Raw genomic sequence first — 17,525 nt, 5'->3', positions numbered from 1 at the left:
GATTTTCTGCGCGGTCTGCGTCACGCGCGGAAGTTGGTTTCGGCCCGGCACTAACAGCCCTACCGCACAGGAAATAAGCGGGTAGATGGCGCTAAGGTTATGATAGGTCAACAAATTGGCAGCGATCAGAGCAGACCACCCAAGTTGAAGACGCAGCGGCCATTACAGGGCTGTAATCTGGTGGTTGAGGGCTGACCGCCCGTTGAACACCTGCCATGGTTTCCCGTTTTTCGGGCGTTGACAGGCTGGTGGTAGAGCGGGTGGTGCTGGTGAAACACCCCCACATTATAATGTCTTGGTAATTTAGGATAGATTTGTTCTTGATGATTCGTGAAGGAAATACATATTTCTTGACTATTCTGAGATAATAAAATTAAAGTTTTATTACAGATGATTCAAGAGGAGATAAACATACTTCTCTTGGTGATTAAGGAGAAAAAATTAAATGTTTTTAGACGATTCCGAAGTAGTTAAAAAAGTGTTTCTCGTAATGATTTATAGGAAATAGAAATGTTCATAATTCAGGAATAAATATAAATATTTTAACGATTTCTTCTACACGTGTATTAAACTTCTTTAGACACTTACTCGTTTAAATAAATACAAACAATACATTATTAAGAATGTTGAAAGCAAAACTCAAGAGATGTCATAAACATTCGAAGTATTTCAGTGTTTACAAGAACATTATTAATTCAGTAAGGATTTTGAATTAAAGACCTTATGCAATTAATTATACAAAATGACAGAACGTTCCAGAGTAAAGAAAGTAAGGGCCAAAGGTTTGTATATGTGAATCAATGAGATTAATAATATAAAGTTTTTGAGTCTGAGTAAAACAATGTTATTAAAGTATTTGTTTCACACAAAACAACCATGACATTTTATACCACCAAACATGCTTTATTTTTTCCAACACTGATTAAGGAATATGGTATCGTAATAACAAGGAAATAACTTTTCTTTTACATCTGAATTATTCCCATTTTTAAATTTGTTATCCTAGAACTTAAAACGTACTTGACTTTCTCCAACAAGCCATCCGCTAGCATAGCGGTATGTCGACGGATTTAAACGCAAAAATAAGCGGTTCGACTCCCCTCGGTAGGCTCAGCAGATAGCCCGATGTGGCTTTGCTATAAGAAAACGCACACACATTCTCCAACAAAGTGACAAATTTCTTCAACATAAGTGATGCGCAGAAAGCGAAACTATCTGACGTCACGAAGAATCTTTAATTGTTGAAATAGAATTAACGTGATCAAAACGTGTAACATGAAAACTATGGTAAGTGAAGAAGTGAGATTTAATTGTACAGTTTAGGGGTGAATCGTGTTAGTATTGACTTATAGAATATTTCTTACTCATTGTTAAACCTTATGGTGGATTTCTCATGATCATCCAGTTGGAAAGCATTAATTCAAGGATTGACAACGGTGGACCCTATGGTTCGATTCTCGTTATGGACATAGCAGATAACACAACGTGGTTTTACCCTAGAGAAAAAAACAAACAATTAAACAAAAAAATAAACTTGATAATAACATAGTTAATAATAAAAAAATAGTATGAAATTAATGCGCTAGGACAAAAACTAATTAACTATAATTAATTTATCATGTTCATATATGTATATAATCCTAACGATTTCTCAAAAACATATGTTAGTAATGAATCTAATTTTACTTTACCATTACCTGTTAGACAATTATATCTAAAACTCCGATAAAGAACACCAGAACTTTCGTAGTAATAAATTTGCAATTATTTAAAACTATCTCCTAATAACCTGATCGTATCTAATAGTGACTGTTAAGCTAGGGTTTTCTAAGTTTTGCTCCATATGTCTAATGAACAGAAATTTTTAAAGTTTGAGGCTGCATTCCTTATATTTTGATTTCTTGCTTTACTGCCTACAGTTTGTTCATTATTTCATTTAGTTGTATGTTTTAGCTTTCGATTTATTGCTTATGTTGTTATAAATGTGTTTGTATTATAGTATAATTCCATGTATGTATCTTGGAACTGATACTGAATATACCTTTGTCAGTACGAACGTCTTTCTCTTATATATTACTTTTAGATAACCCTAAAACTTGAAACTGATACTGCATATATCTTTGTTTGCCTTATGTATTATTTGTAGACAACCTTGTGACATCAAGTTCGTACTGAAATATCTATTTTGTTTTTACACATGTTGTTAAATATCTCTGATTACTTCAGTTATTCGATCATAATAATTTTATACACAGCCAGTGGAAGTCATTCATTTCTATTCATCTTTATATAAACCTAGCAGACTAAAAGTTTAAAAGCATGCCCTCAGCAGTAGAAATTATCGATCTTACCGATTCTCTGTCCATTAACCCTAGAAACTGCTCAAATGTTAATTCAGAACTAGAACACGAACAATAAAATGGAAATGATTACTCGTAACAGGCACTGCATAACGACAAATAATACAATGTACAAGGTGCCAGCTTCACCAACGCCTGCAGACATACTTCACACTAACGATTCTTAATTATTGCAATCATTGTAAACAATCGGTTAAACATGACCAATAAACAAGGAACGTAAAAATAAATTATGGGTCTGAACTTTAAACATAAATAATCTTCGAGTCTTTAATCCAGTTTTATTGGATATACTAAAGTATTACAAATATTAAAACACTTTGACCAATTAGCCAAATGAAATTTGTTATTAACCCTTTTAAAAAAAAAAATACGTGATAATAAGCTAGTTCGTCATATATAAATAACTTGATGGAGTGGATGCAGAGTGAAACTTTAACAATAATAAAATTCTAGGTGTGTACAAGCGAACGTCACAGTTTTCTAATGACACACTTTTTACTTCTACATTCCTTATACGTTCTATTTTAAACAAAATCAGTTTTAAAATAAGCTCATTGAATGACAAAATTATGGAGATTACAATGGTAAAATTGTGTATTCTTACCAGATAATAAGAACAGACGTGAAACTGTTCTACAGACACGTACCATCCAGAAGAATCTATTTTCGACTTCGATGTTATTTCAGTAAAATATAACAATATTCTCTGTTTATTATTAAGCACACTATTTGTTTACAATTCATGACGTTGAAAGTGACTATGGGTAAAAATTGTTGAGAAGGCATTTCCAGTAAGGTACTTGTGTTAATAATGTTATCATATTTATACAGTGCAAACCACGTACCACGTGAACACTTAACTTTTTCTGTGAACTTGGAACAGATCTATAAGACGACTGATCTAATCACATAGCACATAGGTTATGGATGTTATATTTTAATATCCTTGATGTCATATCAAATGATACAAAACTTACGAACAATTTGTAGAACTCATTTTGAAATATTGTAGTTAAATATTCAGTGTAGTTTAAATATCCTCGATGGCATGTTAACAAGTAACGACATGGCACAAAACTCATGAATTTTTTGTATGCCACATTTTGAAGACTTGACATAATTGTGTATATGTTTGCTGTCAGAAAATAATTTTTACTTGATATATTATTATAAAATAATTTTTCAGAAACTGAAGGACAGAATTTCACTGACGACATTTATAGCACAAGAAAAATTAACAGTTTCAGAGTAAAGACCATCAGAATAACTAAAAATGTATTTCCATAAACACTTTTAAGCATTCCTACTAATGTGCTATAGTTTTAAACACAACATTTACCCTTGTGTTTATTAGGATTAGTTATGTTTAGCCATTCCGCATCAACGTAACTTATTAGATGTAATCCAATACTGTCATTAAGACACAAATAAATGGAATGAAAACATACAAGTTCCAGATGCACTTAAGAAATATACACATTTGATTTCATAAACTTTCTTCTTAAATTTAATACACATTTCTAAGCAGTTAATTGAATTTCTCAACACTTTTAAATACCCAAGATTAATTACTATATTTTCTCTTTCTCTCTATATAAAAAGAGCAATAATCGAACAACACAAAAATATACTTCATAACTCATTGCTCGTGAAGTTAGAAAGGACCTAGCGAACGACTTTCGTTAATATTTTTTATGTAATCAACTCAGAAGATAAAATATTTTAAAATAATAATAAATGAAGATAACAATAGAGGATATTAAAAGGTGTCGCTTTTTAGGTTTACTGTTATTAGAAAACGAAATGTAATATTAAAGAGTAGTTACTTGTGGTTGTTTTTGAAATTACAAGCTTAATTATTATAGTTCTAGAAATAATAAGTTAACTTTCTGTTTTAGAAACATTTTAATCTTATTATACTTGTTTAAAACATTTGTAAATAAGGTGAGGAAGAAAAATTATTGGCAGCTCTTGTATCTGACAGACCTTTATTAGATTATTTATAACAAGTTACATTGATGTTGATAAGGGTTAATGTTGTGCCTGACAGACCTTTATTATATTATTTATAACAAGTTACATTGCTGTTGATAAGGGTTAATGTTGTGTCTGACAGACTTTTATTATATTATTTATAACAACTTACATTGATGTTGATAAGGGTTAATGTTGTGTCTGACAGACATTTATTGGATTATTTCTAACAAGTTACATTGATGTTGATAAGGGTTAATGTTGTGTCTGACAGACATTTATTGGATTATTTCTAACAAGTTACGTTGATGTGGGATAGATGTCGATAAGGTTTAAGTAGTGCCTAACAGACCTTTCTTAGATTACTTGTAACAAGTTATATTGACGCGGGACAGCTGTTGACAAGAGTTAATACTGTGTCTAACTGACCTTTATTACGTTACTTGTAACGAGTTACATTGATGTGGGACAGCCGCAAACAATGAATGATACACATACGGTAATTATGATTACTTTATGGAAAATAATTAAGTATCAAAAACTACTTGTCTGGAGAGCAGAATTTCACTAGAAGAAAGTCTGGTTTGTTTAGGAAAGTCTGTACAAGATGCAGACTCTTTCTTATCTATCTCCTCTGTTTCTTTTCCATCAAGACTGGTAATTTCAGCAAAATGTATATTGCTCTGTAGAATATTATAAGGATTACAGATTGTACTCGTAGTAATTTGATTTAGAGATATTGTTGTTGTTTTGAATTAAGCACAAAGCTACACATGGGCTATCTGTGCTTTGTCCACCACGGGTATCAAAACCCGGTTTTAGCGTTGTAAGTCCGCAGACATACCGCTGAGCCACTGGGAGACAATTTATAGATAAGGGTAATATACCAAATGAGATGGTTGTTTTAAGGCAAAGCCATATTGGCTTATCTGCTATGTCCACCGCGGGGAATCGAGCCCCAGATTTTATCATAAACAATTCGTAAACTTACCGTTGTTCCACCGGGGAGAAAAATAATTGGGAATAATTAGAAGTATTCAGTGATAATAACTGACGTAATTTGTATCAACACCAAACAGTCCCGAATAACACATATAACAAAAAGAAGTATTCAGTGACAATAACTGACGTAGTTTGTATCAACACCAAACTGTCCCGAATAACACATATAGTGAAAAGAAGTATTCAGTGACAATAACTGACGTAGTTTGTATCAACACCAAACTGTCCCGAATAACACATATAACAAAAAGAAGTATTCAATGACAATAACTGACGTAGTTTGTATCAACACCAAACTGTCCCGAATAAACATATAATAAAAAAGAAGTATTCAGTGACAATAACTGACGTAGTTTGTATCAACACAAACTGTCCCGAATAAACATATAATAAAAAGAAGTATTCAATGACAATAACTGACGTAGTTTGTATCAACACCAAACTGTCCCGAATAACACATATAATAAAAAGAAGTATTCAGTGACAATAACTGACGTAGTTTGTACCAACACCAAACTGTCCCGAATAACACATATAATAAAAAGAAGTATTCAGTGACAATAACTGACGTAGTTTGTACCAACACCAAACTGTCCCGAATAACACATATAATGCTTTATGTGACTTAGGGCGATTAATTTTTAAGATATATTAATTTTAAAAATGGGATTTTTATAATTATTGCATTTGTATCTTTTACTTTACCAATTAACTGTGATCATAAACTTTTTATATAAATTTCAAACTAAAACTCACTTTGATATAGCCCGTTGCTAAGAAAGGGCAAACTGTAGATAATTATAGGTAAAAATGTTGTGAAATAAATATATGGATTTGTTTATAATAGAGAAAGGTAATATATTAGAGTTGCTTTTACAGTTCCATTAATGTCCAGAAAAGAAACGCCATAAATATGAAAAAGAAGATTCATAGAAATGCACGAAACCCGTTTTGTCTTATGTAAATGAAGGGAAAACAGTTTGATTTTTTTTGTTGTTGTTTTTTTTTGGAATTTCGCACAAAGCTACTCGAGGGCTATCTGTGCTAGCCGTCCCTAATTTAGCAGTGTAAGACTAGAGGGAAGGCAGCTAGTCATCACCACCCACCGCCAACTCTTGGGCTACTCTTTTACCAACGAAAAGTGGGATTGACCGTCACATTATATGCCCCCACGGCTGGGAGGGCGAGCATGTTTAGCGCGACGCGGGCGCGAACCCGCGACCCTCGGATTACGAGTCGCACGCCTTACGTGCTTGGCCATGTCAGGCCAAAGCAGTTTGATAAAAAAATAAAATTTTCTCCAAAACACTAGGGAAATATTAAAAAAAAACAACATTTCATGTATATGATTGTCTGTAATTCATTTACGTCCTCTATTATAGATGCTAATGAACCAGAAGAAACTGAAAGTTGATAAGTGTGATGTTACGTTTGATTTTAATTAATCAAAATTATGACATTTCCACATCCTTAAATACTTTCTTTTTTCAAGACCGACAAATAATTTAAGTAGTTGTAGTTAACAAACAAAGGTGATACGAAACAAGGTAACGTTTTTTTTTTTTCCACAAGTTCGGTGCTGATTAAAAGTATGAAGAATTATTAATTTAAAAAAAGAAAGGTGTATATTTTCTTTTCTGTGTATTTACGATGATTTATGATAATGATAAAAAATAATAATAATAGAAAATGTAGTTTTTCCTTAAAAACAAAAGTCATCACTGAGAAAGAAAACTCGACCTTCCAAATTCATAACAAAAACAAATATTAATAAGGAAAGGTGGTCCATTTCTTTTAGAAAGAAGAGTACGCTTTAGTAAAGAGAAAAAAAACAAGAATTTTCTGATACGCAGAAATACAAACAACAATATGGAAAAACTGTCCAATTTTCTCAGAAAGTTGGGATGTCGAAATGAGAAAAGAACAAGAAATGAGTGATAAAAATGATCGTTTGTTTCCTATTGGTTACTTATAACTTTACTCCTAAAATATTTATTGATTGAATAACCAGGAAATAGATAAAAACGTGTGAAGGTCTTGTTCCAAATATACAGGTGTCCGTGAACTGAGGTAAAGAATCTTATTAAATCTAGCATTCTGTTCAACTAATTTTTGGACACCTTGTATCTAAAATTATACAGTGAAATAAACACAAAAACGAGAAGAAGAAACGGGCTTATGCCGTTAGTAATTATATTATATGGAATATTGATTTTTATCCTTAACCAATACTTGTAGATAAAGATCAAACAGGATTATAGAATCAGTCTAGTTTTATATTAGGCAGTGTAATAACGTTAGTACCTTCATAATAAGTCTAGTTTTGTATTAGGCAGTGTAATAACGTTAGTACCTTCATCGGTTTTCAGTTTAATGTTTTGATGTATAAGAATCAAATGTGTTTGGTTTGTTTTGAATTTCGCGCAAGGCTACACGAGAGATATTTGCCGTAACCGTCCCTAATTTATTAGTGTAAGACTAGAGGAAAGGCAGCTAGTCATCACCGCCCACCGCCAACTCTTGGGCTACTCTTTTACCAACGAATAGTGGGGATTAACCGTAACTTGATAACGCCCTCACGGCTGAAAGGGCGAGCATGTTTGGTGTCACTGGGATTCCTACTCGCGACCCTCGGATTACGAGCTGGAGTGCCTTAACCACCTGGCCATGCCGGGCCGAATTAAATTTACGGATGGATGAATATTATTTTAATTACGAGTACATGATATGGAATTACGTAAAAGAAATAAAACCGATTCGCACTTTACCAGTTACGTGGTGGTGCATGATTCATACAGTAGCTCATCAGACATGTCTTAATGTTTTTGGTTGCATAGATCAGCTCATCATGCGTGTCCTAAAGTGGTTCAGAGTCAATTAGACGATAACCATGTCGGCGACGCTCAATTCATCGATAATATTGCTATTCGACAGACAATCCGACGACAACCCATTATCACAATATTATCACTTGCCAACAAACTCATTGACATACCAAAACTTCTAATATGCCGGTAGTATTGCCAATAGTAGACTAGGTGAGTTATTATGGCTTTCGGAGTAAACTAAATAGCTCAATTTTTTAGTAAGATTGTAAGTCTTTTACTGTGTAACTCATTATTACGTCATTTTTTATTTTTGCTATAAGGCATCTATTATAGATTATATTTCAATATTGTTTGTTATTTTCTTATTCGGTTCACTTTTGGGTTAAAAGTTCAATGCTTTGAAAACTTGTTTCGTCTGGATTAAATCATTGTATTTTGTATTTATCTATTCAACATGTAACAAATTACACATGTAAACCTGATTCATGTACTTATAAACATGCATAAAAACGTAAATATAACAAAAATCCATCTCATGACACAGTTGTCGACAACTTAATTTTTCAACTATTTGTATTTTGACAACTGTCCAGTTGACAAACTGTCTTTCGATGTCATTTATTGTCGCTGAATTGTTCTGTCATCGAGTTGGCTATCGCTTTAGTGTCTTTGGATCCATACATTAACTCATCGGGCATGTCCTTGTGTTTGTGGATCCATACATTAACTCATTGGGCATGTCCTTGTGTTTTTGGATCCATACATTAACTCATCAGACATATCATAGTGGTTTTTGGATCCATACATTAACTTATCAGGCATGTCCTAGTGTTTTTTTTGTTGCATACATTAATTCATCAGGCATGTCCTAGTGTTTTTTTGTTGCATACATTAACTCATCAGGCATATCCCAGTGATTTTGGATCCATACATTAGCTGATTAGACATGTCCCAGTGTTTTGTGATTGCATAGTATTCTCTGGAAAAATAAAGAATACGAAAGGCCAGAATGGGGGACAGTAGCTTAAGTCATTAAAATTTATAACAGAATGCTTTTAAATGAATTTGTCAAAAAATCAACACAAAGTTTCTGTAACGTATTTTTAATGTTGCATTCAGGCATAATATCTCTTTAAATTGTGGTTCCAGTGTGTCAGCTGTAAGGTACTGACTTACAACGTTAAAATTCGCAGGTTGACTTCTCTTGGCAGTGGAGTGTAGCTAATCTATTGTGTACCTTTGTGCTAGAAAAGCAAATCAACCTCAATGTTACATTCGATAAAAACAATCTTAGTGTTATTTCGATAATTATTGCTTTCATTTTACAATAAGCAAGATAAACGATAATTGGCAGAAACTTAGTGATAGAGTCTTAACTGAAAGAAATCTTATTCACTTACTAGGACACACTTTTAAAGTAATAGTTACTGCTAAACTCTCTTGACTTAAGTCTGAAAACGATTATAGTTGAATAAAGAGTTCTTTTTAGTCTGAAGATGGTTCTAGTTTAATAGAAAGCTTTCTTTAATCTGAGGAAGTCTTTAGTTGATTAAAACATTATCTTTAATGTGAAGATGATTCTAGTTTAATAGAAAGCTTTATTTAATCTGAGGAAGTCTTTAGTTGATTAGAACATTCTCTTTAATGTGAAGATGATTCTAGTTTAATAGAAAGTTTTATTTAATCTGAGGAAGTCTTTAGTTGATTAAAACATTATCTTTAATGTGAAGATGATTCTAGTTTAATAAAAAGCTTTATTTAATCTGAAGAAGTCTTTAGTTGATTAGAACATTCTCTTTAATGTGAAGATGATTCTTGTTTAATAAAAAGCTTTATTTAATCTGAAGAAGTCTTTAGTTGATTAAAACATTATCTTTAATGTGAAGATGATTCTAGTTTAATAAAAAGCTTTATTTAATCTGAAGAAGTCTTTAGTTGATTAGAACATTCTCTTTAATGTGAAGATGATTCTAGTTTAATAGAAAGCTTTATTTAATCTGAGGAAGTCTTTAGTTGATTAGAACATTCTCTTTAATGTGAAGATGATTCTAGTTTAATAGAAAGCTTTATTTAATCTGAAGAAGTCTTTAGTTGATTAGAACATTATCTTTAATGTGAAGATGATTCTAGTTTAATAGAAAGCTTTCTTTAAGCTGAAGAAGTCTTTAGTTGATTAGAACATTCTCTTTAATGTGAAGATGATTCTAGTTTAATAGAAAGGCTCTCTTTACATTGAAGATGATTCTTGTTGAACTGGAAGTTATTTTTAGTCTTTGTAATTAATCTACGGACTTGACAAATACTACTCTTTTGAAAGTAGAAGTTATAAATTGAATAAAGATCTTTTAATGTATTTTTGTTTGTAGATTATCTGAAACATGAACATCGTATCTCGTTAACGGGTAAGTATATTACTATGCCAACAGAACTAATATGGTTATTGAATTAGAATCTTTGGTTGGCGGAATTGAAACCTATCACTGAATATGCTTGGGGACATTAAAAGGTGACAGTTAATCCAACTATTTGTTGGTAAAGAGTGGTCCCAAAGTTAGCAGTAAATGAGGTTATCTAGTTGCCTTGAACGTATCACTTCAAATGTATGAACGGTTAAAAATCATACCCATTTAGTAGGCTTTTACGAAAATTAAATAAAAAAATAAACAGTATTTCTAATTTTTGGCAAAGTTCACTTACAATTTGGTTACCAGAATTCTGCACTAATAGTTTTACACATTAACATGGTTATAAAGAGTTTGATAAAAATACGTAAATGGACGAAATTTCTTGTTTTTCCTGGTGTTTTCAGGTTTTAAGTTTACCGAGAAGGAAATAGTCGTGTGTCGTGTCACGTCATCTATCTTCACTATGATAATAACATATTGGCAGCTAAACAATGTACTTGTATAGATAGGCATGTGGTTTCCCATCTTCTCGCCATTTCTCATTAATTTGCCGTGAGGGTGCTTGATGACATACTCCTGTTTCTTTCTTATCTCACTAGAGGGGAACAATTGATTATACAGTGCTCTAACTCTGGGAATCAATAGTTGAGACAGCAGAGTAGAAAGTTTGGGTAGTTTAGAAACATCAACCAGAGTTATGGAAAACAAACGACGACCTGTTTACATGATGAAGCCTCATTAATCAGCGACCTTCCTGGACTGTGAAATTAAATTAACAGAATTAACCTCAATTACCTCAACTGTTTCTGCTAGCTGCATCATTTGCTTAGAAACTAGAGAGAGAGAGAGAGCTCTCCTTTCATACTGTAATTATATACACCGAATGGAAACAGATTTCATTCAGTTGTAAACATTTTCTGTCCGAAATGCGACCGTTTTGCGATCGTTCATGTGCATGGACATAATTAGATTTCTGTCTAATGTAATTATCCTTCGATGGAATATCATGGAAAACAGGTCATACCATTCAATGTCATTCCGTTAAAACAACGAGAAGTGTTGTTTTTGGAACATTTAACGTACAAGACCACACACACAGAATCGTTTCTCCCTGTAATCAAAGTAGGCTTAGCAATAACATTTTTCTTGCTGTTTTAATTTCATTATAATCATGGGTGGTAATGGCTTATGGATAACTAATACTAACCTTATGCAATGTCCCATAACCAAAAAATACGGTGTGGTTAAACGCATGGAGTAGTTAAAATCCATTTGTACTGTTTTACTAATTCGTAACCAATAATATATCCAATGTATTTGTAATGATGCTTAAGACAAGGTGATAAAGAAAACAACAAAATTTGGGGAACAAATAGGAACGCTTTTGATAAGCTTATGTTTTAACGTGACAAATGAAGATGGTTAACATAAAATTAGTAAATATTATTAATTATTTTTATTAATAAACACAGCCAAAAAGATGGAAGATTTACAGAGTCAACTGCAAGCACGTGCTCATCACGTTTTATACAGTAATGCCGAGAACAGCATAACAAATTAAAATTCGTTAAAATATTTCTAAAAACTAGAGGTCCTACAAAAAAATTTGTTGTTTATTTACTCGATGTGAAACATGTGCTTGTAGTAACTAATTAGTTTATTACCTTTACGAAATACCACTGAGAAAATTCTAAGTTATGATGTTAACTTAATGAATGCTTTATCTGCAGTTTCGTTTCGTTTTGTGAAAATATAACTGTTAGACTTAAGTTAAACAAAGTGATAATAGCGTCGTTCCTCTTATATTTCTGTTCATATAAAAAGTTATATGTATGCTGTAATACTTTAAATATGTATTTAATAATTGTTATTTCTATAGAACTGTAAGATCTTCTATTGAAGTTAAAGTTGCATCAGGTGATTTTATCTTTAATCGTCGTATTGAAATTTTGAACTATGGACTAATCATAGTCATGTTAATAATAACAACTATGACTTTTATGAAAAACAGACAAAAAATACAATCTTATTGGTGTTCGTAAATTTCAGTGTTAATTTTAATGACTGTATTTCTCTAAAAGCAAAATATGATTTTCAAATACAGGACTGTTATCTCTTTATTTTAGAGCAAAGCAAAACTGAGCTATCTGCTGAGTTTATTGTGGGAATCGAACTCGGAATTTTTGCTTTAAAAATCCGTAAATTTGTTGCTTTCCCGTCCGGTGGAGAGGGGGAAGAATTGTTATAACATAATCAACTGTATAAAATATGAATATTTCTACTTTTAACTATCACTTGAATATCACGCTCTGTTACTCCTACTTGATTATTTTAATAGAATGTTATGGTGGGAACGTATAAAGCTATAAAAATTTCATTTATACTGAAGAAGGCCCGAGTGTAAATAATGTATCGAATATCGAACTTCTGCACATATATCAGATTCATATTCTACAATAATTCATTACTAATCTTTTAACGCGATATTTTGATTTACTTCCAGACGTAAGAAAGTAAAGCAACATCACGTTAATTGAACTGAAATAAATTACTTTGTTGCTCTACGTGATATCGTTTTTTCTGGTATTCTTTTGTAATTAAAATTTCTATTCGTATTTTAAATTAAAAAAGTTGAATGATGCTACAGAAAGATTATTGTTGTAAGTGTAACAATTACATTGTTATAGAATAGAATTAATTTACGTCGTTAGTATTGATAACGAAGGTTGGATTTTATTTCTTGACAAAATAAGAAAATAAATTGGCCACACCGGTATAGCCAACAAGAATCGTGAAACGTCTCGAATTCATTACAATCATAACATATATTTAACGTGGTCACCGTTCTGCAACTCCGTTGCTTTGGAAATAAAGGTCTTCAGGTAACAGTAGTTCAGAACCACTACCGCTGTGCTCTGCTCATAAGAAGGAGAGCTCTGACTGGCTGTTTTACTCCTGTCAATAACGTTAATGGGGTACACGAAATCACATTTCATGGGAACAAGGTTTCTGCACAAAAGAACGAGCTGGATGAGAAACATGAAGCGATCAATATTCCTGGCATTGAGAATTAATTTTCTACCACGTGGTGCTATTAGAAGAACTGTTCCTCACGCCCTGTTTTTGGTTTTTCCTTTTTATAAACGCGAAACATCAGCTTGGAAAGCTTGAAATGTTTTCTGATTATTTTATTTGAGAATTTTAGCGCAATAGCTATACAAGAGCCACCTACGCTAGCTATCCCTAATTTTGAGCTGAAAGATTAGGAGGAAGACAGCCAGTCAAAAGCGTCCATTTCTTTGCTCACTCTTGCCTAACCAAACATTGGGATTTTACAGTCACTCTTATACCATACCCACTGCTCACAAGTACGAAGAAAAGACACGAATATCTATAGTGTGGGACACTGACTATTAGAACACGCCCAGCCATATTGAGGTTCAGCACGTGACTAGAAGGTCGTCAACACCTCTCCGATTTTTGAATAAACCAATGTAGAAAGTCCTTTGAATCACAGGTATCACAAGTATCACAAGTTCTTCCTAGGCACAAGTCTCTGAAAAAGAGGAATAGAAAATTAACTCATACTGAAACGATGTCGGGTCGAAAGACTCTGACTTGTGTAAATAGATTTGTTCGTAATTCGGTATTTGTGCAAATAATGTTCATCAGCTGAATGAGAGAAAGAAGTTACTTGGATTGAAGTCTGAGCAGTCTTCAACCACACAAACAGGAAATTATAATCCAGACTTTAGGGAAATATTATGGTACAACTGATTATAAAAGAAAGAAAAATAAGAAGAAAACGCAGCCATTTTGTTGCTTGTGGGAACATCTCCAGCTGCCTAAAGTAGGTGCCGGTTCTCTTCAAATGGTAACGACCATCAATTTCTCAGCCCAACCCGTACAAAACTTTTCGCCCCTTGAGCAGACTTGATGTTGGAGAGCACCTACACATATTCTCTGCCTATACAACCTCTGGTTGGAGTTCCACTTTTCTTTTCTATTATCACTCTTTATATATCCTTGTGTTTTTGTTTGGTTTTCTTTCACTTGAGAAGAAAGTTCTTTTTTTATATATATAAAACTTTCTCCAGCTTATATTCTTACTATTTCTTCATGTAGATACAGACCCGTGTGTTTCAGTTTATTTTTTTGAGGGGGAAGTCATCCGATATTTCTGTAATTTCACTTCATTTCAGAACCTTTTTTATCATTATAAATTAATGTCACACAAAATCTTACATCTGATGCATTGTTATATTGTTATTCGACAGTAACTTACGAATGATAGTTTTTGCTGTCGATCGAAATTTAGAAAATAAAATAAAAGTTAATATAGACGACATTGTCTTACTTCGAAAGAATGAGTACTACAAAGGCAAATTTTAATTTAAATAATAATAAATGACTTGTGTTGTTGATCAAAGTGCGCAAAATCATAATAGTTTTATTAAGGTTATTATATACAGGACTGCGAGGGTTTATTGTCTTGAAATTTTTACGTGTTCTATGGTAATTCCTGTACGCTGAATCTGAAGATTACATCTATTTTTATCCATCACGTACAGGTGTTTCACAAACGTCAAATGTACTTTTAACATACGGGAACCATTTTCATTCAGATCGGGTCACAATCTGTGTAAGTATAAGATGTTGACAACCAGTGGCTATATGTTTCTCTAGACCAGGCCCGGCATGGCCAGGTAGGTTAAGGCACTCAACTCGTAATTCGAGGGTCCGGGTTCGAATCCCCGTTTCACAAAACATGTTCGAACTTTCAGCTGTGTGGATGTTATAATGTTACAATCAATCCCACCATTCGTTGATAAAAGAGTAGCCCAAGATTTGGCGGTGGTTGGTGATGACTAGCTGCCTTCCGTCTACTCTTACACTACTAAATCAGGGACGGCTAGCGCAGATAGCCCTCGTGTAGCTTTGCGCGAATTTAAAAAACAAACAAACAATTCTCTAGACCAATCGCAACATGAGGGCCTTATCAATCGTTCTTACAACCCAAACATGACAATAAAAATGTTCATTGTGGTAAACGAAATGATAATTTGATATAAATAAGAGTTTTTCTTTTTTTCCCCGATGGCCCGGCATGGCCAAGCGTGTTAAGGCGTGCGACTCGTAATCTGAGGGTTGCGGGTTTGCATCCCCGTCTCACAAAACATGCTCGCTCTTTCAGCCGTGGGGGCGTTATAAAGTTACGATCACTCCCACTATTTGTTGGTAAAAGAGTAGCCCAAGAGTTGGCGGTGGGTGGGTGATGACTAGCTGCCTTCCCTCTAGTCTTACACTGCTAAATTAGGGAGGGCTAGCACAGATAGCCCCCGAGTAGCTTTGTGCGAAATTCAAGAAAACAAACAAACAATTATCTTCCAGATTTGTAAAAAAAAACAAAAAAATTTACGTCATAGAAAAAAACATTATTTCCGAAATCCGTGTAATTGAATTAAGGAAAATCCGCTATTAAAAACCAAAACAACATTTAAGATTCGCAGGCCTGTATTATTAAAATATAATCAAAACTTTGCTAAATATTAGAATATTATTGCAATGACAAGATTTCTAAATTTACATTATTATTTTTCCATTATTTGTAATTGTTTTTTAAAAAGTTACTATTTTATCAGAGTTTTAAATTTTATATGTGTCTGTGTACAAAGACCTTTACTATCGTTATTTATTGAAACATGAATGCTAACACAAAAGATGTAATGAAGTTTTAAAGGACTTTTATACAGCTTGTTATAAAACCTCTCCAACCAAATAACCTTGACGTTTACACAGTTCTTACAATGTTGAATATAAACCACAACGATCTTGATTTTGTATAGAAATTTGGAAGATCAAAGCAGGGTATTTAAACATCATGCACTCTATGCACTTTGAAATACCAGCAAAATTTCTTGTAATTAAAGTGTGGAAGCTCGACCTGCTTAACGGTGTAAATATTTTATGTAGTGACACAGCCTTATGTATGGGACTCACGTCGCTAGAAGCCGTGATCGGCGGAGCACAGATGGTCCATTTTTTAGCTTTGTGCTTAGTTATAAACAAACGTTTGAAAAGTATATTATAGTAACATAAAGGAATTTAGTTTTTTGAAAAATAATTATGCACGTGAGCTTCAGAGACTTCATTTTTGTGCACAAAGTTTTGAATAACTAAGTGGTGATGATGGAGGTTTATTATGTTAAAGGTACAGCTAACATATTAAAAAGGTCAAAAAGTTCATAATGTTTTTGTGTTGTGTTTTAAATTTTAGAATTACTAATGGGTTATACATATACTCTCCTTGAAAAATGAAAACAGAAATCATGTTTTTCTTCTAACGCTGTTGTTTGTTTGTTTTTACTATCTTTAAGAAAACATATTGTTAATAATTTCTTGTATGAAGTATCTATATAATTAACTTATGCGTTACGTCATTATTTATAATCATTGCCTGTGAATTTCTGTTTCGTTGGAGATTGGAACAAGAAAAGGTGTGTTCTCCACGTGTTCTAAAAACTGTTATGTGATTTAAATAAATTTTAATTTTGTAAAACAGTAGTAACAGTCTAACCAATAATTAAACAACAACATTAATTTAAAGACTGTTACTTTTATTAAACTTCCATTTTTTATATTATAACATTTTGATTATGACTGCTTTTAAAATATAGCTTAACTCTTATATATTAAAGTTAGCATCAAAAATGTATCTAATCATGTATGTTATACATATTATATTTCACGCGAACTTAGTGTAATTACAATAAGATAATTTTAAGCATATTGTTTGTCATAGAATTAGGCCTAAACTATAAGCGGGAACTTCTTCTTATAGAGTTAATGATAGTTCAAATGTTTTACCATAATATTGATAATGATATATATGTTCATTCTCAGTTTGAAATAATGTTAAGATCGTGATTTCTCTAACAAGCTCTGGTCAGCCA

At 32.6% G+C, this 17,525-nt stretch overlaps 2 long non-coding RNA genes across 6 annotated transcripts in view; one reads left to right on the top strand and one right to left on the bottom strand.

The window, feature by feature from the left end:
• Positions 1-17,525, top strand: part of LOC143222507 (uncharacterized) — an 83,303-nt gene that overhangs the window by 16,546 nt on the left and 49,232 nt on the right. The window lies entirely within an intron of this gene.
• The window catches only part of LOC143222505 (uncharacterized), a 91,204-nt gene that overhangs the window by 55,883 nt on the left and 17,796 nt on the right, over positions 1-17,525 (bottom strand). For 2 of the 5 annotated variants that reach the window (XR_013012277.1, XR_013012276.1), the window contains exon 2: positions 1,365-1,496. This is a non-coding gene — a long non-coding RNA (uncharacterized LOC143222505). Of the gene's footprint in view, positions 1-768; positions 1,497-17,525 lie in introns of those variants that run through there. The other 3 variants (XR_013012278.1, XR_013012280.1, XR_013012279.1) reach the window with 2 other exon arrangements.

The sequence above is a fragment of the Tachypleus tridentatus genome, chromosome 8 (assembly GCF_004210375.1).
Source record: "Tachypleus tridentatus isolate NWPU-2018 chromosome 8, ASM421037v1, whole genome shotgun sequence".
Taxonomy (NCBI): Eukaryota; Metazoa; Arthropoda; class Merostomata; order Xiphosura; family Limulidae; genus Tachypleus; species Tachypleus tridentatus.
This window is presented reverse-complemented; position numbering and strand designations above follow the sequence as displayed.